Source organism: Motacilla alba, chromosome 10 (assembly GCF_015832195.1).
Source record: "Motacilla alba alba isolate MOTALB_02 chromosome 10, Motacilla_alba_V1.0_pri, whole genome shotgun sequence".
Classification (NCBI taxonomy): domain Eukaryota; kingdom Metazoa; phylum Chordata; class Aves; order Passeriformes; family Motacillidae; genus Motacilla; species Motacilla alba.
Window position 1 is genome coordinate 14,734,209 of NC_052025.1, and position 24,990 is coordinate 14,759,198.

Here is a 24,990-nt window from a genome sequence, read left to right on the forward strand (position 1 = left end):
CTGGCCTGCTCTGGTAATTAGTAATTCATAATGACCTGCTGCACAGAAAATGCCAAGAGAAATACAGGAGCTTCAGGAAAATATGGCCTCTAACGCTGTCATGTTTTGAAAGATTCACTGCCTTTTCCTCTCCTTTCAGCTTTTCTAGGAATAGCTGAAGACTGATGGTCTCGTTTAACAAATGTAGGCTCCTGTTAAGTGGTTTTGGATTACAGGCTCAAGGGCCAGTCCCTGAGCCTGGTGTTTCTGTGTTTGATCTGCATCCACCCATTCCCATCCTGTTCAGCAATGCTGGGACAAAATAATAAGTAAAAGCTCTTGATTGTTCCAATTTATGCTGTTCTGGAGACACAAGGGGGAAACTGAGGCAATTCCAGACCACTCTATATTGAGAGTGCCAGAGTCTGGATTGACAGAAGATGTAGGAGAATGGCATATATGCATTTATTGAAGAAAGATGCATGAGGATTTCACTGCTCTTATTAATTTTATAATATGCATTTCTTGCTTTGTGTCTTCAAACTACTCAATGAGCATTAGCTAATTAATCTTTCCAGTGTGGCCTGTAAAATTGGTAAATATTATTCTTGCTCTAGAGCCAGAGAGGTGAAGACAAGAAGACACAGTGGCTCCATGGAGCTCACCCAGAAAATTGGTGTTAAGGCCAGAAGTGAAGGCTCCTGACCGTTGGTGGCCAACATCATCTGTGCTGACATGGGTGTGCCTGGGTGTGGCACATTTCCTAGAGGAATTAACAGCACAGGCCTCATTTGTCAGCATCGAGGTGTGCTGAGGGGCAGCAGGAATTCTGATTTCCAGCCACACATGCTTCCCCAAGCATGGGGTTGCTAAAAGGGTCAGAGCAGAACATGGTCCCACTGTGCATTAGATGCTCAGCACCCTGTGCTCAGTTGCATTTACAGCTGCTACGTGAGTTAGAAATTAAATGCTGTGAGACAGCCCCTTCTTTTACAGACATTTTATTTACAGCTACCAAGTAAATTTGTTTTAGAAAAGACATCTGAATTTAGGATGTTTCTTTCCACCAAACCTCTGAAATTCCCAGGCAGGTGAACTGTGAAGCATGAGGGTACCCTGGATGTGAAACATAAACCAGTTTCCTATACCTGTTCTCAGTTTGAGCTAAAGTTTCCCTATTAGAAATAAGCAGCCAGCAGTATGGATGGAAATTATTTGCCCTTTTTGGGTAACATAAGTCTTAATAAAAAAAAAAAAAAAAAACAAAAAAAAAAACAAAAAAAAACAAAAAAAAACCAAAAAAAAACCAAACTCAAAAAAAATATAAAAGCAAAGTCTAAGAGCTTCGCACCATTTCTCCCAGTTTGATGATCAAAGGTGCTTTTTGTTGTTTCGGCTGCCCCTGTTGTTTTACACGGAGGAGATTCAGTAAATAGGGAGCACGGCTCTGCCCAGGCAGCGGCGGGGAAGAGGATTAAACTCCAGGAGCGAGGCACAGACGGTACCTGGAGGTGACACATTTTGTACTGAACATTTCATTAGCTCCCACAAGGCTGACGCCTGTTCATTAGGCACAGACATCCCAGCCCAATTGCCCATGTAGCTCTGCAAGGGATCCCATCGCTTTATCCCAACGGTGCCGCATACAAAGCAGGAAGGCTCCAGATTTCAAGCCAGCTCCTCAGTAGGAGATGTAATTAGGGATCCTGGTCCATCAATATTTCACCACATCTGCTCCTGATCTTGCTGTGGGATGTTTCTCTGTAGCTCGTGTGCTGCTTAAACTTATCTCCTTGACAACTCTTTAGTTTAAACAAAGATTATTTTGGAACAGGAGCTGTCAAAAAACCCAGCAGTTCCAGGAAGTTTTCTTGTTAAAATATGTTGGCTCGGCAGCACCATCTTCTGTCCTGCCCTTCAAACAGCCTGGGATGTCACGCTGCGAACGGGAGCGTGTGCCTGGGCCAGCTCGGGGCTAGAGGACAATTTGAAGAAGATTGAGTTAATGTTTTCCATGCTGGGAGCCGAAGCCATCAAGCAGCGATAGCACAGCAGATGGGAAGTCCGGGTCCAGCTCTGCAGGGACTGGCCGGCCCTGGAATCCACAGGCAAATCGCTCCCAGGCAAGGCTTTCGGGGTGAGGCACCTTGGCTCTGGTGGTTTTCTCCTGCTCAGAGGATTTATCACGGGCTGTGACCCCCTCGCTGCTTTGGAGGGAGCAGGGGCTCGGTGCTGCTCAGCACAATCCATCTCACACGCTGAGCCACGCTTTCCCTGGGTTTTTGCTGCTGGGTTTGCTCAGCTTTGAGCTCACGAAGTTGCTGGATGGTTGCTCGTTGTTTGTGCTGCTTGAATGCCAGGTCCCACTCAGCAAAGCCCAGGGAGATCCAGGGACAGGAGAGGAGGACTCAAAGGAGCCAAGGCAGACACTGAAAAATCAACAATGGTGAGAAATTGGGAATTACAGAAAGAGCTTCTCCTTGTCCCACTCCTCCACAGCACATTGGGATTCAGGCCGAGATTTGTGGCATGAAGGTTAAATTAGGAGGGCAGCTACAGTCATTTCTCATATGTTCCAGCTGGCTGCTGTCTCCTCAGCATCCTGCACACATCCTCTGGGCTGGCAGCTCACTTTACCTCTAAAATCAGCTCTGCTCCTTCATCCCACCACTCAGGCAACACCCATGTATCTCTCTATAGTGTGTACAGGAGAAGGAGAGGCAGTATCTGTATTTACCTCTAACTTTGGTGTGTTGTTGCAGGCTTTAAGTAATTAATACCTGAGCAGCTCAGATCCTCGTGTGACAATCATCACACAAGAGAAAAAGCATTCTTATGAAAAAGACAACAAAGCCCTTAAATCTAAACCACAGCAGCTCCCTTGTAAGAGACACTCTGTGGCAGGATTGTGCAGCACAGCAATCAGTCTTGCTTTAATATACAGATCAGGGGAATGTAAGAAATACTTGGAGAGCAGCCACAGCTTTCACAGCAGCTGCTGCTACGTTTTTGTCAGGATTAAGCTCATTTCAATTATAGAAAGGCTTGTGATCACCTGCTAGGAGGAGGTTTCAGCCGTTCAGGAGGCCGGGGGTATGTATACAGCTATATTTAAATGGCAAATGCGCAGCACACTCTGGTGCCATCCCATTTGCAGAGCACTGCACACATCCCCTAATGAAGTGTTTAACTATAGGTTCCTTCTTCCTTTATAGTGTGATATGAATGGACTTTTTAAGGAGGAGATTTAAAGGAAGTGAGGAGAGGGGCTAAAATGGACATCATTTGTGCTGCTGCATTGCTCAGGCTGTATCAGGAGAGGGCAAAGCACCATCCCTTCTGGTGCTGCTGCAGCCCTTCACTTCCTACAAGGCAGCCATGGAATGTCCTGTCCCAGTGTAAGCACGCGGACCCACAGCAAACACTCAAAATTATAATTTTATTTTGCACGGACATTGATGGACAAGATGCTGAGAAACCCATGAGGGAGAAGAGCAGGGACTGGAAGCTGGGACAGAAAATGGGTATCCAAGAAATGGTCTCTAGTGAGAGGATACACAGTTTGACACAGCCCTTTTGCCAAGCACTGACCCCCAAAGGGCTCTTCCACAATGCAACTGGGCCCAAGCAGCCAGAGCTCATGGGTGCAGTGTGAAAGGGAAGAGGCTTATAGGGATTGTTCCAGGTTAAAGTGTGTTTTGCAGAGTACTTCCAGCCTGTACCATTTCCTTCCTCACTCCAAACCACAGACCTCTGCAGCTCCTGAAGTTTAATCATATTATGACTTTGCCCTTCTGGGCCCTTATGTGTAGGAGGTTTGAAGAATTAGCAGCAGATGGTCCCACAAGAAATTCCAGTATCCCAGTGTGACTGCAGGAGAAGGCAGAGAGGGAGAGGGGCACCCATTCACCTCCCAGTCCCCATCAGGGATGTCACCTTGCAGAGCTGGCCAGCAAGGTCACCACTGATGCTTCCCTTCCTACTGTGTCTATCTCGTCATCATCAGACCCCACAATCACTGGAAAGGTGTCAAAAAAGGGACAGGAAGAAAGAGGCCAAAGGACTTGACTACTCAGGCAGAAGGGAAACCTTTCAGGGTGACAACAGCTGTGGGAAGTGACTTTTGGTGAGGAGCTCTGGCCCCCATGTTCTCACAGTACTCCTGGCAGGCAAGTCACAGCTCCCATTTGACCTGGGAAGCAATGTGGCTTGATTGTCCTTTCAAAAATAAATTAGTAAATGCCTAATGCCAATTTTTAACAAGTGTCAGAACAAAAGAAGCTTCCTAGCACTTTCCAAAATGATGCCAGAAGGTTGCTCTCAAAGGAATTAATTTTGTCTAATTAAATATCTTCACAGAGCTCTCCAAGTAACAAACCACAACATCAACATGCAGCACTCTGCAGACTAATCGGAGTCACACTGGAGCTGGCATCGTGTGCTGAAGTGTCAACAGATGGAGAGGGTGGTCATGATGGAGGAGGAGTGGGACAACAAACCTCCCTTTCCACTTCTGCCCCAAATCACACACTTCACCCCCATCTCAGCTCACCCATCTGTTAAATCCATGGAAAACACTTCCTACAGCACGGATTCACCCCGAGGGCAAGTGGCTGTGGGCACAGAGCAGGGTGGCAGAGGCCTTGAGGGAGCTGAGAGCTTTGGATTTTTTGGATGAGGTTCAGATGCGTGGGGGTAGAAGGATCTGGGAGATTGCATCTCACTCTGCACTACAGCAATGGGACCCTCACTGTTTGCACGCCCTGAGCATTCGGGCCTGCCCAAGGACTCTCAAATCTGTTTTGTTGTACACTGCAGCAGAGACAGCCCAGAGGGTTGAGCTGCATCCTGGAGATGGAGGGCTGCTGCCAGCTCTGCCCTGGAGCATCCTCTTCTTGGATTGCTGATTCACACCAAAAATCAACCAATTTTCCTTCCAGCCTGATTCAGTTACTGTCACTGGCTCCTTCTTTTCCTTATTAATGTCCCTAGGAAGTGAAAACCTTGTAATTACAATCAGCTCTGTTGCTACCCCCAAGTTGCTGTTCTGAACTCCTCCTCTTTATTGAGGAGGATTTACACCCATGGCCATGTTTTGGCAAGCTGGAGGGGTTTCTGACACTTGAAAAAGAGAGCTTTTTAAAATGTACCATACGTCAACACCTCCTGTTTTATAAAATGACGATTATTAGTTACAAATCAGGTCAAATGAAAAGAAAAAAAAAAAGTGGGAAATAGCAAAGTCTTCAGAGGAGTATAAATAGCCAATGGAAATTTCTGGGGCAGCCTGGTATAACACAGCCATTCCATGCAGGCTCAATTATTTCTCCAGCTGCTCTGAAATCCCCCTCACTTTGCTACCTATCAGGAGCATTTACCCTATTTATAGGAGACATTGTAACAGTGAAACTCTGGATGAGATTGGACGTGGATGCTCCTGGAAAATCCTCCCTGTGTCAGCTGCAGCTGGCAGTGCAAACCAGGGGCCTCAGCGCCACTCGGGGTCACCTGCCTGCAGACAGGAGCATCTCACCTGCTTAAAACTGTCAAATCACTGATCCCTTGCAGCAGACAATGCAATTATTCCAGGGTATTCTGGCTTTTTTAGTGAAGTGACAGGCTCTCAGATGAATTGTTTGCATGCTAGATGATTTCTGTTGACAGGGATAGTCTTTCTGCAGTAGGAAAAAAAAAATCAAAAACTGACCTTATCTCTTGCAAATAATACAGGAGATGAACAAAATTATCAGTGCTGTGTGTCTATGTCCATTTAAATGGGGTTTTTTTGTGGCATCTCCCATTGTCATGGGTCTGATCCCTGTAAATGCTGGGTAATAGAACGTCTCCCACAGGTGGACAGGGGCTAAAGAGAATTTTCAGCAGGAGAGGGAGCTCTCTCTGCACCAACTGCTGGGGAACCAACGCTTGCTGCAGGCGTTAAAAATGCCAGGGAAAAGCTGCGCTCACCATTTTGTCCTTACGTGTTCTCTCATATGCTTGCAGGAATTTCACAGGCTGTTTAACTGCAGTGATTTGGGGTTATATATCTAGTGATGCTCTATAAATCTAATAGTAAAAAGAGATTCCATGTGGGGTGTGCATTCATTTGGTCCAAGAAGAAATAACACACACACACAAGCTTGGCATTGGATAGGGAGAGCTCACTTGTCACATCCCTTAGGGAGCTCCAGGTGGGAAAATTTCCCTTATTTCAAGAAGTTTACAGAATGCTAAAAGCTGTGCAAGACAGAGCCACAGTGATACTGAAATTCCTATTAAAAATAAAAATTAAAAAAACCTAGATCAGATGAAAATATTGTTGCCCTTCTGATCTAAATAGGGAAGGGAAGGGAAATGCCCACTCTGCCTGGCATCCTGCTCTGGTGGTCAGGGAGGCAGGAAATAGCTGGATGGATAGATCCTTATGCCCTTGAGCTCTCTGAGGCCAGAGCTTACAGGCACAGCTCTCAGGCAGGCTCAGCCCCCCGCACTGGGCTCTGCCCCGGCCCCGACGGTCCCGGAGAAGAGCAGGGCTGCCCGGCTCTCCGGTTCTCCCCGCAGGGCAGCGGGGCTGCCCGGCTCTCCGGTCGCTCCCGGGGGGCAGCGGGGCTGCCCGGCTCTCCGGTCGCTCCCGGGGGGCAGCGGGGCTGCCCGGCTCTCCGGTTCTCCCCGCAGGGCAGCGGGGGTGCCCGGCTCTCCGGTCGCTCCCGGGGGGCAGCGGGGCTGCCCGGCTCTCCGGTCGCTCCCGGGGGGCAGCGGGGCTGCCCGGCTCTCCGGTCGCTCCCGCCGCGCGGGGGCAGCAGCAGCCGGTTTGCAGCGGGACGGGAGAGGGAGACGCCGCATCCCGGGAATGCCGTGGCTCCCGCGGAGCTGCCCCTGCTCTGAAGCATAGAATCACGGATGGTTTGCGTTGGAAGGAACCTTTCATGGGCTCGGACGCCTTCCACTACACCAGGTTGCTCAAAACCCCATCCAACCTGGCCTTTAATGTTTCCAGGGACGGGGCATGCACCACCTCTACGGGCATCCTGTGCCAGTTTCTCCACCCTCGTTATAAAAAAAAAAAAACCCAAACTTCCTTATATTTAATGTAAAGCGACCTTTCTGCAGTTGAAAACCATTCTCCCTTGTCCTGTCCCGACAGGCCCTGCTGAAAGGTTGGTTCCCATCTTTCTTGTGAGCCCTTTTAGGTACTGGAAGGAGCTCTAAGGTCTCCCTGAAGCTCCTCCAGGCTGAACATCCCCAACTCTCTCTCCCTGTCTCCAGAGCAGAGGTACTTCAGCATCTCTGTCGCCTCCTCTGGACTTGCCCCAGCAGCTCCACTGCCTCCTGTGCTGAGCCCCAGCGCTGGAGGCAGCCCTGCAGGTGGGGTTTGCGGAGAGGGGCAGAATCCCCACCCTCCCCCGCTGCCCACGCTCCTCTGGACGCACACCGGGCTGTGTTTGTCGCTGTGGGCTGCCAGCACACATGGCCGGGTCGTGTCCAGCCTGTCACGTATGGTCTCACACCCACCAGCACCCCCCAGCCCTTCTCGGCAGAGCTGCTCTCCAGCCACTCCAGAGAGGCGCCCTTTGATCACCCTCGATGTGCTCCCCGCGGCCCCTGGGCTGCGCTTTGCTGGGAACGGGTGCGGGTGGGATTTACCTCCAGTCACTGATAAGGGCAATGCCATGCAACGGGCAGGGTGTTAAAGGGGATTAGAGATTCATTTAGGGTCATTAGAGTGGATTAGGGTTTGATTTAGGGGTGTTAAAATAGATTAGGGTTCGATGTAGCAGGCCCCAGATTTAAGGACTTCACCCTGCTGCTGCTGGGTGGTAAAATAAGGCTCTCCTACCTTTATCCTCTGGGATCCCCAAAAGGATTTTTGAGAGCTTAGTTGTATTTTCTCTCATATTTTTTGCTTTATTTCATCCTGAATATTTAATTTAAATATCTGATGTAGTTCAATTCTCCTGGCTGTTAACACACTGAATAAGGCAGATTTTAGCAGCTCTTTCATTACTTTATTTTTCTTGTGGTTTTGTGGTTTTTTTTCTGGTTTTTATAATTTTTTTTCTTTGTAATAGGAAAATCTCGTTTCAAATTTACTGCTGTGGACAAAGCAGTACATGACAAGGATGTATTTCCTTTTCACACTCTGTGTTGGTTTTGGCTGGGTTTCAGGTCTGACCTTTCCCTATATATCAGATATTTGTGCCCTGTTGTGGTTGGTGCTGGACAGAAAACCTTGCAACACAAGCAGATCTTCTTTTTTCTCCTTTTTAAAAAGAAAATCCTTATCCTTGGCTCAGAACAGGAGGGATTTAAGTCTACTGGTATCAATTTGATTAAGAAAACAACATTTTTCATTTTCTGTTGTTTCTTCCATGTTGGGATATTCTCAAACACTAGGAAATTGCACAATCCGAATGACTGCTTAACTGAAAATTGCAACAACTCACAATTGCAACAGCCTTTGGAGTGAGCTCATGCCTGACTGCTGAAACAGAATACTCACTGATAAAATATTTATGTGTTTAAAGAAGAAAGCCTGCAATATATAACTTAAAGCCATGACTTACATTTCAATCTCATAAACAGATTTGAAAATCCGTTGGGTTTGTTTTGTTTCTCAGCATAGCAGAGCAATATTCACCTCTCAGCTTTGGGCACAAAGTTCATGGCAGAGAAATGGCATTTCATTTTGATTCAATCTCTCTGTATTTCATAGTTACTTCCATGAGGCACACAGGGGACCTCAGCATTTCAGTGACAACAGGACTCAGGTGTAGATCTGCCTGTGCAAATCTCCCCAGCCAGCAGCAGGTAAAGGTTTAGGGGCTGGAGCAGTCCCAGACCCAGCTAGAAGAAGGAAATGGGACCAGTGGGCCACATATTAACCAGTTCTTTAATGGAAACTCCAACAGAAGTTGAAACAGCTGGGATGAAAACCGATGCAACTCTCCCAGGAGGTCACTGGTCTCATTAGGTACATATTTAACAGGAATAAATTCCAGTGCTGAGCCAAACCACAGCATCAGAGGTGAAATCCAAGTCCCCAGGGAAACCCAGTGTCCTCTGAGCACTATTTTAATCTCTCACCCACCTTTGGTATTGACATTCATTTCTCCATGAAAGGGTTTTTGTTTACTTGGGATAATGTATCATTCTTCCCTGGGGAGCTGGAATTTTAGCCAGGTGAAAGTCATAGCAAAGCTTTGCCAAATGTCCCATGCACTGCAGCAGGTGGCACAGGGAAAACTGCAGTTCCTGGGTGGAAAAGGAGAAGCCCTGGTGCTGGCATTCACCAGCACAACCATGATGACAGCAGGGTAAGACTGGGGTACCAATGTTTGACCCAGCCTGCTGGGGGCTTGAGATGGAGCACAGCAGCCCAAAATAGCAGTTTCCCCTTTCAAGTGTTCTCAGGGGTGCCAGTTTGGCATTATGTGTGTCCTGCAGTGGAATGTGCACCCGTTAGCATATTCCTCCAGAATTAATCAGACAAATGGGACATGATTCTCCATGAGCAGGAAGTAAAGGCTCATTTCCTGTAAATCTGTGTCCTGTATTACTAGAATCCCTCCCCACAGCAAGCAGAGTGTGTGATGTGATGACATGCACACTAATGAGCAAGCTGAAAGACAGCTGCCTCTGAGCAGGATGGCAGATGGCCACCCTCACAGGCTTCCTACCCTGGCTGTCTGGAGGTCAAGTGGGAGAAGGAGTTTTCAGAAGACACATAGAAACTTCTCTTCAGTTCTAAAATGTCTTTCAGGGGCAGTTGGATGTGGCATTGGAGCTTAAAGTGTTTTAGCAGAACATGTAGCACAGCATTCCCCTCCCAGGAAAGCAGGAAGGCAGGGCTGGGCGGGCTGCTGTCTCACCTGACTCCACAGAACCTCTACCTTCTGCATCTCCCAAACATCCTCAGCAAGTCTGGAGCTGCAGATGTCGTCACACCAGAACAAGCTCCTGTTGACTGGAGCCTGACCTATTTCCAGGCTTTGCCCTTTTTGGGGTAACACAGGAATACTGTGCTTAGTAAATGTGTAAATACTGAAACCAGAAGTGGGGTAACTTCCTTCTAAGAGTGAAAGAGTTGGTCGGCTTCCTCTTACAGGTCATCTTCCAGCAGTTCCTCTAACATCTGGGGTGGCAATGCAGAGAAGGCCATGGGCTCTTTGTCTTTGCCTGCTGATTTCATGGTGCACGTGCTGTGTGCTGTGTACTGGGTTCAGAGAGACAAACTTTCCCAAGTCCTTGGTGCTGCTGGCTGCAGGCATCTTGCACTCCTCTGTCTCAGTCCCCCATCTCCACTCTGTGTGTGCTGGCTCTAGAGCTCATGGAACTGATCCAGCTGAAAAGTCAAGAAAAAAGGAAAAAGCTGGAATCTGAGCCTGGATTAATCCATCAGTCTGGCTGATGGCACGGCCACTCGATAGCAAGTGTTTCCACAAGAGAAGGGGCTGCTTTGTCCTTGAGCAGCAGCTGATCTAGAAGCCAGCTATGGAAAAACATGTTCCATGAGCACTCCTGCTTCCCTCCAGCCCCATCTGCTGTATCCCAACCCAGCAGTGCCCCAGATCTGCTGTCGGGTGGTTTCAGCCTGGGCTGAGCTGGCTGGAAGCTCCTGGTGAGTCGTCAGCTAAATTAATTCCTGCCCCAGCACCCTGGGTGGCTGTGTGTCACCGAGGGTGATGAGAAGGACATCAGTCTCTTCCCTTAGCACTACAATGGATTTGTGCCCAATTAAAATGGCTATTAACTGTGGCCTTCATTAGTAGGACTGACAATGGAAACTTTTAATCAAGTGTTTGGCTTGCAAAGAGGTGGAGGAGGGAAAGGATCACTTCTCCATTTATCACGGGTAAGTTATGAAAAAAAACCCCAACCTAAAAAAAAATCCCCGTGAGTAATTTGAGTGCAATACAGCTGGATTTTAAAATTCATGATTTAGGCGTGGGAGGGAGAAGATATATTTTAAACCCCTGCTTTCTCCGCCCAGCCAGATAAGTTTAGCAAGGATCAGGTTAAAGTGGTGACTGTTTTCCTTGATGGCTCGAGTGTTTCTGCCAAAAGTGGACTTTTATATCCACTTATAAGGGAGCTGGAGCAGGGGAAAGGTGCTGTAATGGAAGTGCTGACATCATTTCAGCACAGGGCAGCCCTGCTAATGGTGCCACAGAGCTGGAGGAGCTCACTTGGCAGCTCACACCCGGCTAAGCCTGACAAAAAGGCTCTTTGAAAATAACTTACTGCTCCAAAAATAAACACAGAAAGCCCAACCTTCTTCACACTGAACGGGTGGCAAAATTGCTCTCAGCTTTATGGGAGTCCCAGGACATTGTCCAGGGCTTTCCCCAGCCAGCACTGCCATGGGATAGGGTTAATTGCTTGAGGTGTGGTGGGAATTGTTGGGTGTGATTTAATAACACTCTACATGTAAAATAGGAGGGAGGAAAAACCAGCCAAGCCGGAACAGCCCTGGCCTTGCTGAGGGTGGAGGCCAAGCAGGGCGCAAGGGTAAAGGCGTGTCCTTCTGTCCCCAAGGAGAGCTGCTGGCTGCCAAATGTCCTCCCAGGCCCAGAGCCCACCCATCCAGGACTGCTTCAGGCTGCTGTGGTCCCACTCTTGGCTTCCTCACATATTTTTCATGACTGTGATCCCTTTTGCTTGTGTGGAGTGGGAATCTGTTCCCAGGGAGGAGGAACAAAGGCTGGATGCTTTAAGCCTTCTCTTTCCTCCTGTTGGAATGCATGTTGTGCCACAAACCACAGGGCAGAGCAAACCCACTACAGGTGTGGGCAGCAACCACCCTGTTCCACACAGCACAGACCCAGGAGAGCTGAGCCACAGAAAAGAAGCTGCTGTTGAACACCGTGTGAAAGTGCTTCAGCTGGGGACACCACTTATCTGATTTTTCAGGAAAGCAAGTTGAAAACTGAGTTTAAAGCAGTGAGCTGTTTGCAGAGGGGAGAACTGTGCAGAAATCAGGAAGTTCTCAGGGTTGCTGAAGCCGACACACTCATTCAAACCACAGAATCTGCAGGGAAATTTAAGGGAGCCTGGGCCTTTACATGAGAAATTGTCCTTTTTACATAATGAGTGTTTCAGCAGGGAGATGACACTTTGCCAGGAGGACTCAGAGCACTGGGAATGCAAGGGACGCTCAGGAGGTGGGAGAGCAGTGGAGCTATCACAAGAGCTGGGAAAATGAACTGAAAATGTGTATTTCAAGTGAACTTCTATATTTTGGAAAGGTGATGGGGTTACTTGAAAAGCAGGCTGTGGAGAGATGTTTTAAACTCAAACCACATTAAGGTGAAGAGCCCCAACACAGGCTGGCGCTCAGCAAGGCCCCTACATGATGCAGCACAGCACATCATTCACTGCCTTGCCCTCCCTTTCTGTGGAAAATGTGTTTATTTAGTGGTGGCCAGTGCTGTGTTTACCCATTATGCAGTGACAACAGTGTCCACTGTGTGGAAACCCAGGTTGCATTAGCAAAGCTAACAAAGCTGGGGCATCTTTGCATTCCCTCCCTTGTCTGTGTTGACTGAGCTGAAACCCCTTTTGCTTTCTTTGTCTCAGAGCACAGCCTTGGAACTGCAGTAGAAAATTCCCCTGATTCCCTCCAGCCAAGCAGGGGCTGCCACAGGGGCAGGTCCGTGCCCGACCACGGGTCCTCTGTGCCTCTATGCAAGATGTCTTTATGTAACCCCAGCCTCCGACCCAGATTAGCTTTCACCGAAATGCAGGTTTGCAGCTATTCCAGGGAGGCTCTGCAGGAAGCCTTGTGTGCTGCTGGAGGGTTTTATTTCACTTCTCTGTACAGCTTGTAAAAAGCTTCTTGGAAACCAGATCTTTGCGTTTTACTTAGAGTTCACTTATCTGCCAAAAGCTGTTTCAAGTTACTCTTTCTGAACCATATTAAATTAATCCTCAGGTAAGAAGGAAACAGCAACAAGTACTGTGTATCTTTGTTGAGAACTCGCCGCTTCTAATTATGTGTCCCTCTTCTAAGGTTTAATATCGAGGACTACAAAATGAGGTCAACATCTATTAAATATAATGACTTTCCCTGTGGAGCTTGCAATGAAAACAGCTTCACAACAAAGGCTTCTATTTAAGGAGAGGAAGTTTCTATTACAAAGTAGTCCCCTAACTTGGTGTAGGGGCTTTGTTTTCATTTGCTGGCTACAACAGAGTGAAAAAAGAGTTGGGTTGAGGCTTTAACCAGCGCTTATCTGAGAAAAAACAGGCAAATTAATACATGAAGATAGGGAAGAACAAAAGAGCTGTTGCTGCAGGAGCTGACCTAGAACCAGTCTGGCATGCAACATCTGTGATCCTGAGCCACACCAGGCCACCAGGAGCTGCATGCAGGGAGCAAAAAAGGAAAAGCAAGAGCAGCAGGTCTGCGTTTCTATTTTTGCTGCAGGCTGGACACAGTTCCCCATAGGTACCCCAAGAACAGGCAGCATGGTCTGCTCCTGCAGGAGACAAAATGAAACTTGTAAGGGATACAGGAGCTATTTTGGAAGACTTTTGGGAAGAGTACCTTTTGGTGCTGTGCTGTCTTGCTGGGGCAGCTGCTGTGTGCTCCAGGGGCAGATCCTGCCCTGCCCAACCTGCATATCTCTGGTTTTCGGAGGTGCAGTGGCTCCAGCTGGCTGCTGGGTGCTTCTGTAGCTATTTGCGTGGCTTTTTGGCTTGGTGTTAAAAGCTAGGTAAGCACAATGCTGTCTTATTAACTACATTCTCTTTTACACCAGAACTGGAGGTAAACATGGCCATAATTGTATTATTATTATTGCTATTGTCCTGATAGCAGCTTAACCACTGCCAAAGTTTGCTCTTTCTTTAAGGGTATTTTTTTTCTTCCTGCAGCCTTGCAGGAATGTGCCAGGCAGCTGTAAAAACGCTGCTCCTGCCAAGCGCAGGAGGGTTATTTTGGCAGCAGCCCGCAGCCCGTACGAACCGCACCGCACCAAGGTTGCCGTGTTCGAGCCGCGTGGAGAGAGCAGTTCGAGAACGCCAGCCCTCGGCTGCTCAGCTCCGGCTGCTCTGCTCCCCCCTTCCCTTGCAGCTCAGCTCCTGATGCCCGCAGCCGGCTGGAAGAGCATGTAAATGATATTTCAGTGTGTCAATGCCCCGGTGCGCGGTGACGCACTGCAGCCTCCCCGCAGGAAACACGGGCTGACCCTGGGGCGCGCCGGCAAGTGCGATGCGGATCAGCCTCCTCCGCCAGCGGCGGTGCTCGCCCTTTAAGAAAAAGCCTGCAGTAATTTTCCATTACCCTGCACGGTCCTGTCTACGTGGCAAGAATTGTTTGTGGAGGCTGGAGCATCGCGGGTGAGGCGCAAGCCCCAATCCGGCTGCCGTTGCCTGGCTACGCGCTCGGCATGCCGGCGGCACGCCAGGCTCCTGGGAAGCACCTTTGTTCCCGAAAAGGGATTTCAGTTGTGTTTTCATGCCGAAAGCTGGGGACAAATGCTGCTTTTTCTCAAGCAGCCTGGCAGAACTGGGCTTTCCAAACAGCCGAAATGCTCAGTAGTAGTAGTAGTAGTAGTAGTAGTAGTAGCAGTAATAATAATAATAATAATAATAATAATAATAATAATATAAATTGAGTCCATCTCTTGTGGCAGTTTCTCTTCCTTTGCACAAGGAAATCTCTTGTAATGAGCTCGCGATGTTTGTTTTCTGTTGCTCTGATCATAACAGTCACTTAATCAAGGTAGAAATACTGTTAGCGAAATCCTCCCCCGCTCTTGTTCTTTCCATCTAATAAACCAGACGGATCGCTGTTGTTCTGCAACTTGATAAACAGGTTTTTTTTTTAATGTAAGCTCTAGAGTCCTGACAGGAGAGTAGTCTGAAATGCCTAAAATATTTCAAATGCCGCCAGCAGAATCTGCAGCAGCAGGAGGAGCTGGTCTGTGTGCAGTCCCTGCTTGCTGGGGCTCAGCTTTAAGTATGGCAGCGGCATCAGTGCAACAGGCGTTTCCATGATGCCTCAAACATGGCTTCAGCTCTAGGATAGCTTATTTTATCTCTTTGAGGCTTGATGCTTGTCATTAACAAGAGTTCTGTGTTCCTCTAGCAGCCCATGCTGCCAAGGTCTCTCCCAGCATCAGCAGACAAACTACACTGGTAGATGTCACACAAACAACTGCGCTCCCTCACAAGTCCCCCCCACTTAGGTAATGCTGCCCCTTCCCTTCTGCAGCAGCTCCCAGAACCCTCAGGAGTTGCTCCCCAGGAGGAATGAATGAAGATTACTTTGGGGTGTCTGTGTACCACTGGAAACCTGAGAATTGAAAAATTTCATATGAAGTGGAACACACTGAGCATCCGCCTTAATTCTGCTTCATGGAGTATGCAGCCAGAGGGGAATTTTGTGCTGGCGTTCCGGCATCCTGCATTACACAGACGAACAAACCTCACCCAACAGAGCCCTGGCACAGCTACACAGGGGACCACCTACCCAGCCCCACTCCCTGGGGAGCTCCATTTGGATCGTGGCTTTGAGGCATCTCTCCGGGGCAAAGGCACAGCCCGCCCTGTCACCCTGTCACCTGTCTCCTAACCACAACTCTCTGAGGTTTACAGTTAAGAGATGTTGGTTTCCTGCAGTTTCTCTCACAAATTAGCAACGTTCTGTGCTTTCTGGGCTCCTTTTCAGTCCTGTTTCCTCACACTCAGCCTTTCTACCACCTCCTCCTCATCCCTGCTGCTGAGGGCTCTGTTGCTACCGCCCAGCAGCTCCATTGATGCCCCGGCCATCTGGGGAGCTGCACAGTGTTCCCCACCTCTGGGAGAGCCATGGAGGAAGGGTGGAGCAGGGCATGTTTAGCAGCTTGGCTACATGCCACCTGGAATATGCTGGTCCTCCATCAGTGAAGTGTGCCTTGTCTGATGGGAACAACTGAGCAGACGTTTGGGAGGGTGAGTTTCCACATCCCTAGGTCAAAATTCCCCATATGGGTAACTTGATGGTTAGAAACAGCACCTTATCCATGTTACACACTGCTTGGCTCTCTGCTCAGTGAACTTTTGTACTTGTTTTACTTGTTTCCTTGGATTGGTTTTTGTTTGTTTGTTTGGATTTTTAAAGTAAACTACTGCCTCTTAGTATTAAAAAAAAAAAGGTATCTAAGAAAAGATGGGTTTGGCTCTTAAAAACCGGTTGTTAGTAGTAGTCCTTTTCCTTTTCAGTGTGTTTTCAGAAGTGAAAAGCAGTACTTGGGACCTCTTTATTTTTTCAAGAAGGCACATAAACACAGAGGTGTGCAAAAGAGGCTCCCTTTCCAAAATACATCTGCCCTGTGCTGTGTCTGCTCTAACTCACCACCACAGTCACCTTTGCTTGGGATTTGCTCCACACAGGAGAATGTGGAGGATCCTAATTGCCAGAGAAGGGTTTGCCTCCCTTGTTCGTGCAGTTAGGAATGCGGGTGAGTCACTGCTTTCTTTGAGGGATGAAACCTTCCATACCAACCCCTTATGCCATTGCTTGCTTTTAGAACTGCAGTGCTGTTGAAGGTAACTCACGCTCCTGTGGCTTCTCTGGGGCTCAGGTTTAACATCGGGTTTCACGTTTTGTATTCCCTTTTTAAAAGCACAGAGATGGGACTACACCTTCCCACGTGTGGTCCAAAATCCATAGGATCCTGCAGACCGCAGGCAGGCCCCCAGCCGGTCCCAGAGAGCGAGGCTGGTTTCCAGCACCACCAGGACAGCAGGGTGTGGCTCTTGAACAGCAACGCTCCTAATTAACGGAGGAAATTTCCAGCGACAAAATTAGAACAGTCTTTGAGGTAATTTCGTTTCAGGAAGGCAAGAAAGGCAGAAAAAGAAAAAACGTGCTAGAAAGACACAAACCCCAGAGCACAGTTTTCTAACTTCTCTAGCTTTCAGCGATTTAAGCTTAGGGACCTGTGGCCATTTTGTGAATGAATTATCTGATTTCAAAGGTTTTTAAATGCCTTGAATGATATTCCTACTTTAGAAAATGAAGTCCTTACTTTATGGAGAGGCTTAAGTATCAGTTTCAGTTCTTTCTTTTATGTTTTGCAGATCGAAAAAATATATAAAAGACTTCACAAATGTGCCATTTTCCTTGACTGCAATTTGACATCTAAACCTGATCTTTTTTTTCCATATATAATAGAGCATTTCATTCTTGTGTTGGTTTGGGGGTTTGTTTTGTTTTTTTAACACTGTATATCTGCAAGTTATTCCCAAAAGCCCAGTATTTATGTTTATTCCATAGCAAGCATGTGACTGTTGTGACTGCATAATTATATCAAAATGAATTTGAGTTTCTTTTGTTGCAAAATGTTCCCGGGCTACAGATACGTTTTGAATGCGTAATGAACTCCGGGTATTGAGATTACAAGAGGAACTATCTGCAAAATCCTATGGATTAAGGTCATGCATGAGATATTTAATTCTCCCTCCTGTGAGGTTTGATTGCAAGATAGTGTGCTCCCACTGACTTCTTAAAATGAGAAAGCTTGAAAAATTGACCAGATTCTGTCAAATTAGCTGCACTGCTAGTGGAACTGGAGGTGTTGAAGAAACGGGGAACTGTGAGGAAAGGAAGAAACAGAGACCAAGAGGGTCAAAATCCCTGCTGGTTCACAGCTTGGAAGCGAGGAAAGACACCAAGATAACTTTTTTTTTTTTTTCCTGGCACAATTTGATCTACTAGAATTCAGTATATGAGAAGGGGCAGCTCTTCCCTCTGTTGCTGGGACTGCAGCAGCGTCTCAAGGCTGCAGTTGGGACCAAGGTTCTGTTGTGCCAGGGCAAAGGATGCGTCCTTGAGGGTAAAGGATGCAAAGTGCGGATGGCAGAAATACAAGGAGCAGAATGGAGGTCGTGGAGGGAGCACCTCAGTCCTATGGGAATTCAGTGATATCTCTTCTCCCCACCCCAATTGTATATATGATCAGTCAATAACACCACAGAGATTTGATGGAAGGTAAAACTGGGTAAAACTCTCTGGGGGACAGCCAGTCCCCAAGACCATTGCCCTCCTCCACATCTGCCAGGAGGTGGATTCAGTGAATTCTTTTGAATTCTTTTTTTTTTTTTTTTATAGAGGTGGCTATTCTTCTGCTTCTTTTTTTGCATCTGATGGGAATTGAAAATCATCTGATGGGAATAACTTCCAGTAACTGATTCTGTCATACAAATGGGGTGTATCCTTATAGAGAACAAACCACCCTGGGTTTAAGTTAAATATAGATCAGCTGCATGGACTCCCTCTCCAAAAAAGGTGTGGACGTAACAATTTCACCCTGTTGCAGACATGATTAGTCACTGGTGTTCTTCATGCCGTCTGTAACTAGGGCATCGCTGCTGCCTCACTGCCTGTCCGAAGGGACCTGGGTGGCGTTTGTGCAAACGCGATTGGGCTGAGGAAGGGGTGGAGAAATGCAGCTCTCAACCCGGGATATATTTAGTGAATGCAGCTGTGGGAGGCAACAGGAACAAGAGCGCTTTTGTATTGCCTGTGCTCTCACAGCTAACATGCCTAAATAATCTGCTAGTTTCTTACCCATATGTTTCTTCCCCCTGGTCCCCAGTGTTTTTAATTTGCATGTAAAGTTATAGCTTGGTCGCAATCCTTTCTAGAGCTTAAAAGTGAGATGTATTGCAGCGTCGGCCTTGGTACAGCACTTCAGACGGGGCAACCTGCAACTTTCAAGAACACTGGACTTTCTCCATGGTGACTAGGGAAATTTAACTTCATCTCTTAGGGAAGATAGTGATGTTTGAATATGCCTTTCATGTGCACTGCAGAGCTAGCCTGGGGTGGGAGCAGACCTGCAGCGCTGCTGCAGCCCCTCCCAAGCAAGTAAAGTCTGCTTCTTGCCAGGGCTGCTGAGCTGTGGTGCAGAGCCTGATTTTGGCACCCTGGGCACTTCAATGAGCTGTACAAACTCTGCTGGTCCTCCTGGCATCCCTGGGAGTCTGATCCAATATTCACTGCTACGTCATGGGATAAAATAGGAGGACAAAAATAGGTTTACTGATCCGCTGCTGAGGTCAAGCGGGAGCAGGTTACTGTTGCTGCGCATCAGGACTAATGCAGTCTGTGCTCTCTGGCAATGTTCAGACTTGCCCCCAGAGAAAATAGATCGAGGCTGAGAATTCCCTGTGCGTCGTCTTCCCTGGCTTGTTCGGTGACATACAACAAGCCACGATCTGGCCTGCCTCAGGCTTTAAAGGTTTATAACAAATTATACTGCAGCACATAAAAAGATTTTTTTTTTTTTTGGATCTTGTTCTGATGTGGTTAAGGAGTTGAAAAAACAAGACTGGTGCAGGGTGGTAGGGTGGTGCTGTCTGGATGGTGGAGACCTCACATTTGGAGGGAGACAGACTCTGCCATTGCTTTCCTAGAGCTCGTCCCACCTTACGGTGTTTTTCCACCCACAGCAGCATTGCTGGGGGATGTCACTGTGTTGCAGTGACACATCTTGGGCAGAGCAGCACTCTGACCCTTCCCAGCCCGCCACGGACAGCATGGATTTGCTGTTCCTGTGGCAGGGGCCTGATATCCGTATCGGAAATGCACCTCCTGTGGGTGGCTTTTATCGTTCCACCACAGGCCAGCACTGATCCTGAAGCACATCCAGCTTCTGTTAAAACTCTGTGGTGTACGTGTGCAGGATATAGCTGTCCCACCTTTGCATGCTGTGATCTAACAGAGTCTCAGTGGCCAGTTTGTCTATCGAAAGCATTTATTATTAAAGTATAGGGAAAATGCATCTATGAAAAAAATCTGTACGAACACGATGCCCTGGGAACTCACACGGTCTTTTCTGTCTCGAATCCCGCGGACTGCGCGCCCGGGACTGGCTTTGTTTCCGCAGTTAAATGGTTAACAGGAGCACTAATTGGCTCTGAGCGCTCCAGCCCTTTGCAACAGATTATTGGCATGCTGGTAGGAGCAGCTCCCTTCCTTCCCTTCCCCCTTCATTATAAAAACATGTACTGTAGAGAAACCAAATACCACATGGCGCCCTGCGCCGAGCCCGTCACCGCTCCCGCTCCGTGTTCAGCACAAAAACTCCTTTTATATTTGGGAAGCGGTGGGAGAAAATTCTGGAAAGGCAAGATCGTGGCGATAGCGGCTGAATCGGCGCATTTATTGACAGTGTGCAGGGGCTGGAGCCCACGGCCCCACACACGCACGCCCGTGTGGGGAGCAGTCCCGGGGGGCTCCGAAAGCGGAGGTTTTATCAAGGAGAACTCTCCCCGTCAGGTTTCGGCTTTGCTCTCGGGAAGTACCGAGGGGCTGAATGTGAAGAGAGAAAAACAAAAGCTTTGCGGGGAAAATAAAAAACAAACAAAAAAAAGTCGCATTTCTGTTTTCCCGAGGAGCCGTGGGCGTTTCGAGGCAGCTGTCTGCAGAGGCAGGCGCCATTTCGTGAGGCGGCATTAATGCAGCGAGAGGAGACATGTTGTGTTCGTGCAGTTCGATTTAAGGTTTTTCTCCTTGGTTTGAAGCAAGAGTGTTATTTCACCCTCGTTCAGTCCAAAGGCTTTTGTTTTTTAAACTTGAAGGAAAAAAAGTTACAACAAGCGGGGAAAACCAGGGAAAAGGGATAAAGTTCTGAGGGTATTGCAGTGTGCAAGCAAAATCCGGTCTCTCTCCAGGAGACAAAAAATCTTAGAGGTGTACATGGTTCCAAAAATGCCACGAATGGTGTAGGGGGGACAACCAGGATGACAGCGTGGATGTACACCCAGACCATGCGTGCAGGGAAAATGTGGTACATCAGGAATGTTTTATATAAAGGATTTTTTTTCTGCTGGAGGAAAAAAAAAAAAAAAAAGGTCTGACTGGTCTGTGCACGCATGAAACCGGCCTTTTGTGATTTACACGAGCTGACTTGACTTCCAGGTTTTGAGATACTAGTTTTGATCTAAAAGCCCGGACTATTGCTAGTGCTGCAGAACTGCTCTTTTGATCAAAGGAGAAAATAGGAATCGTGGCAGGAGTGAGCTCAGGCTGATGCCCTTCAGTGCAGAACTCCTGGAATAAGCTGCAGCATTTTCATTAAGCGCTTTTGGTATGGGAGCTGACTTTTTACCACTCCGGGACCTTTCACTTGCAAAATGCATTATAAGGCTCATTTGTTTAACAAGTCTCTGGGAGCTGGAAGAGGGAGAATTAATGCTGGCATTTGGGAATACAACTGATAGTGCTGCATTTGATTTTGGTTTCATGTCATTATTTTCTGGTTTCAGAGTCAGGAAAAGCTGCTCATTTATTTTTCATGTAGCTGTGTTTTTTTTCTCCTGGCTTCTTAAGGAGGCAGAGCTCATGAAATGGTGCTGTTAAAGGCCTGGAGCTTTTGATCTGATGTTCAGTTTCAACAAATTTCTGTTTAGAGGTTCTGCATTTTGGGGAGGGCTGCATGTTATAGAGATGAATCAGTGCATCTTCTAAACTACTAAATGAGTGCAGAGGGTCTCTGTTTATTTTCCTTGCTGACCCATCAATGACCATCTCGTGCCAGCTGACTGGTCCATAATGTGTAGCTCCGAAATGTTGCAGCCTCTGTGGGAATATGGTGTGGGATTGGGAATGCTGCAGCAGTGCAGCACACTTGGGTGTGGGGCTGCTGACTCCCAGGAACGCAGCCGTCGTTATTTCAGCTGCTCACAAAAGACTTGAAAACTTCCAGCCACAGTATTCAAATCCCAGCTAGGTTTTCAAGGAGTATTAGTCATATTTAAGACTACTCCATGTTATGTGCAGCTGAATTTTGGAGGGCCTTTGATCTCCTGGCTCTGGGTCTAAAGGTTCCTTTTCAAGCTTGTCACCTGCAAAGCTTTCTTTCAGACGATGACTCCTTTATTACAGAAAAGCCTCTTTGCCATCTCACGACCATTATTTTTCCTGATTGCCCTTTTTTACTCTTCTAAGGTTACATTCCATCTGCAGTTCAAACACAACCTGAGCGCAGTGCACTGATCACCAGCAATAAATGTAGAAGAACTTCAGCGTGACATTCATGCATAATCCTTGGTTTGTTTGTCTAAGACAAACACTGCATTATAATGATAACATAAAGCATAAAATAGTTTCCATATATAAAAATCACTTTTTCAGCATATACTAATGTGCCTTTTGGAACCTCTTAATTAGGTTATGTTTTCCCCTAAACTTAATTCCACATTATTAACAGCACTTGAGTTGACTTCAACATTCCAATTTTAGTTGCAATTTTAATTCTGTTCAGTGTGTGTGTGTGTGTGTGTGTGTGTGTGTGTGTGTGTAGATGTATATATATGTGTATATGTAAGAAGATAATCCTTTATTAATCTTTTGAGCAGAACAATTTTCATTTGTGCAGCAGAAGTCCTGTGCCTGAATGTTCATTATCAGCACCTGATATGCTAGCCTGGAGCACAATAGCTTAATAATTGGAGTTTAAGGGGAGGAAAAAAAAAGCTAGTTATTAAAGTCACAGTGTTTCATTTTAATGCATGTTATGATTGTAAATTATTCAAGCATTTGCCTTTAGCTCCTACACATACGAACTTATGCTCTCCACACATTTTTTTCCCAAAGTGCTTTCTGGTTTCCTTTGTCTTACGCTCTAGGTTGGAGTAATCAAATGTACTGTTTAATATCAGTAGCACGTGTGCCTCGTTACAAGAAAATCTGAGATAGTTTCTAAATTAAAAGCATTTTATTTTGACCTATTTGTTTCTGCTTCGGTCTCACGTTTGGTCTCTTCATAGCCAATAGTCTGTTTTAGGGAAGGTTTTTAAAGGCATACTGAAGGAGAGGAATGAGAGGTGAAATACCTAGCACAATTTATAATCTTTGTTTTGCCATTATTAATAAAAATATGAAAGAAAAAAGTGTTGGGAAAAATTAATAGAATGGTGATGCAATTATATCTGTATGTGCAAAGCTACAAATGCTTGCTCTTACCCTTGAAATTTAGGCCTCTGTTTCAGGTTCTCTTTCCCTTCTACAGACTGGATTAGTTCACTTCAGTTGCATTTTCCAAGTACTGCCATACATGTTCATCCCTAATTCACTTCATGTGCTTCCAAATCCTTAGGACAACATTCAGTTTAGACACCAAGAGAAAACTGGAGTGATTCCATGGGCCTAAATGTAATTACTCAGCCCTGAATTAAAGGCACAGGCACATAACTTATGTCCCATGTGTTTGGAGTAACAAGAAGAGATCAAAATCTCAGCTTTTGTCATTAAAGTAAATGTTTCTACACTTAAGACACGTTTGTGGAGAGAAGTGATACATTCTGGTTAGATGCATGATTAAATCTTGAAGAAAATAAATCTTGTTTTGGGCGCACAGAACCTTGTTGGGATCTTCCTCTGGGTGAAATGGCAGTGAAGGTGACAGATTTTTCAGGTGGTGATCAAGCACTGTGCATGTCTCAGCCAAGATGTCCTGTGTTTGCTCTGCTGCTTTAATTGCACAAAAAGCCATTGACCTAATTTTGTGACAGGATTGTACCAGCAGTGTTTTCTAGGGCTGCTTACATTTTGTCAGAGCTCACCACCTAATATAAAACTTTGACTGTTAAAAAAAAAGTGCACTGTGAATGGTTTTAAGCTGAGACAAGATTGTCACCCTTACTGGGTTGATCAGAGAGAGGGGGAGTATTCGTTTCAGCTTGAAAATTTCTTGTCTACAACAGTTATAGCTGGTAATTCTGGAGTTCCTGTGCCTGACATGCCCAGAGCTGCTCTAGTCCCTGGGCTGATGAGCTTTCTGAGTTGGGTAAAGTTCTGGCAGGAGCCAGTTTATAATGAATTGACTGTAAGAAGAAAACGTAAAAAAGCTCATGAGAAACACCAGCCTGACACAGGAGCTGTTTCTGTTCAGGTGACATTCTAATCCAAGTGTGTTGGTGTCTCTCTACAGCAAAATTGGACTCCACATCTAGCAAGTATTGACAAATACGAAAAAGTTTATTTTGAGCTACTACATAAGACATATTTTATATATATGGTGCACTACAACAGGGTGATTCAGTGCTTTGTCACACTGTCTATGAAATGAAAAAAGTGTATGCTTGTAAGATTTCAGAAAAAAAGGTACCGTTTCTTTTCCCTGCATGTGGCAATTTACTGAATAATGCATCATTTTGTCAACTTTTATATACCAATCAATAAATGCCCTACGGTGCCACCTGCACCACGGGAGACGAGAATGAAGATCATTATAGAAACAGGCTTGAAACTTGCTCGAAATAAAAATCCCAGTTCTGTACTTGCGGTTTTGGAGACTGGGCTGTTTTTCTTTTCATTCTAGAGTAGCTGTAATTTATCTTGTTCAGTCTGAGTGAAATTCCTCATGTTTGCAAGGCCGGTATGAAACCCTTTGCCTCCAAAACTCTAAGGAGATTTACCAAGAAAATATAGTTGTTGTTACAATCATCATCATAACTTTCCAAAGTCTCCACTAGAACTCAAATGGAGAGTGCATAAAAATAAAAATTAGAGCTTATAGTTGGAATTTTTTTTTTCTCCTCAATTTGGATGTGTAAACACACATTTGCTAAGCCTGTTTTTCCTTTTCTGATCGTATTCCTCAAACACTTAAGCAATCAAGCTTTACTGGCTTTTGCAGGAAATAAGTTTCAAGGATGGTCAGGTAAATGCCTTTGGAAAATGAGCTTTAAGTGTGCATAAGGAAATAATCATGCAAGAATTTCAAATTATCTGAACTTACAAAAAAACATTAATTTTATTGTCTATATCTTCTAAAAATATAATTTTGCAGCTACATTTAAAATCCAGATATTCTGAAGAGTTGGCTTAAAAGTTATAAAATGTTCTGACTAACTATATAACGTATTGGGAAATGGGAGAACAATATCTTTTTTGAAATGTAAGATGGGATTAGGCTCCCTTAATTGTGCTGATTTTTTTTTTTTCAACAAACTCTTGATAAAATAATGACCACAAAACACTCCCGTGACTCTGCAGACTCTGTTTCCAGCTGGAAT

At 46.3% G+C, this 24,990-nt stretch overlaps 1 protein-coding gene across 2 annotated transcripts in view; it reads left to right on the plus strand.

The window, feature by feature from the left end:
- The first annotated feature begins 15,622 nt into the window (after window positions 1-15,622).
- The window catches only part of CHD2 (chromodomain helicase DNA binding protein 2), an 85,356-nt gene continuing 75,988 nt past the window's right edge, over window positions 15,623-24,990 (plus strand). For both annotated transcript variants that reach the window (XM_038147440.1, XM_038147438.1), the window contains exon 1: window positions 15,623-15,915. The gene's annotated coding sequence lies outside the window, so the exon portion shown is untranslated. The remainder of the gene's footprint in view (window positions 15,916-24,990) is intronic.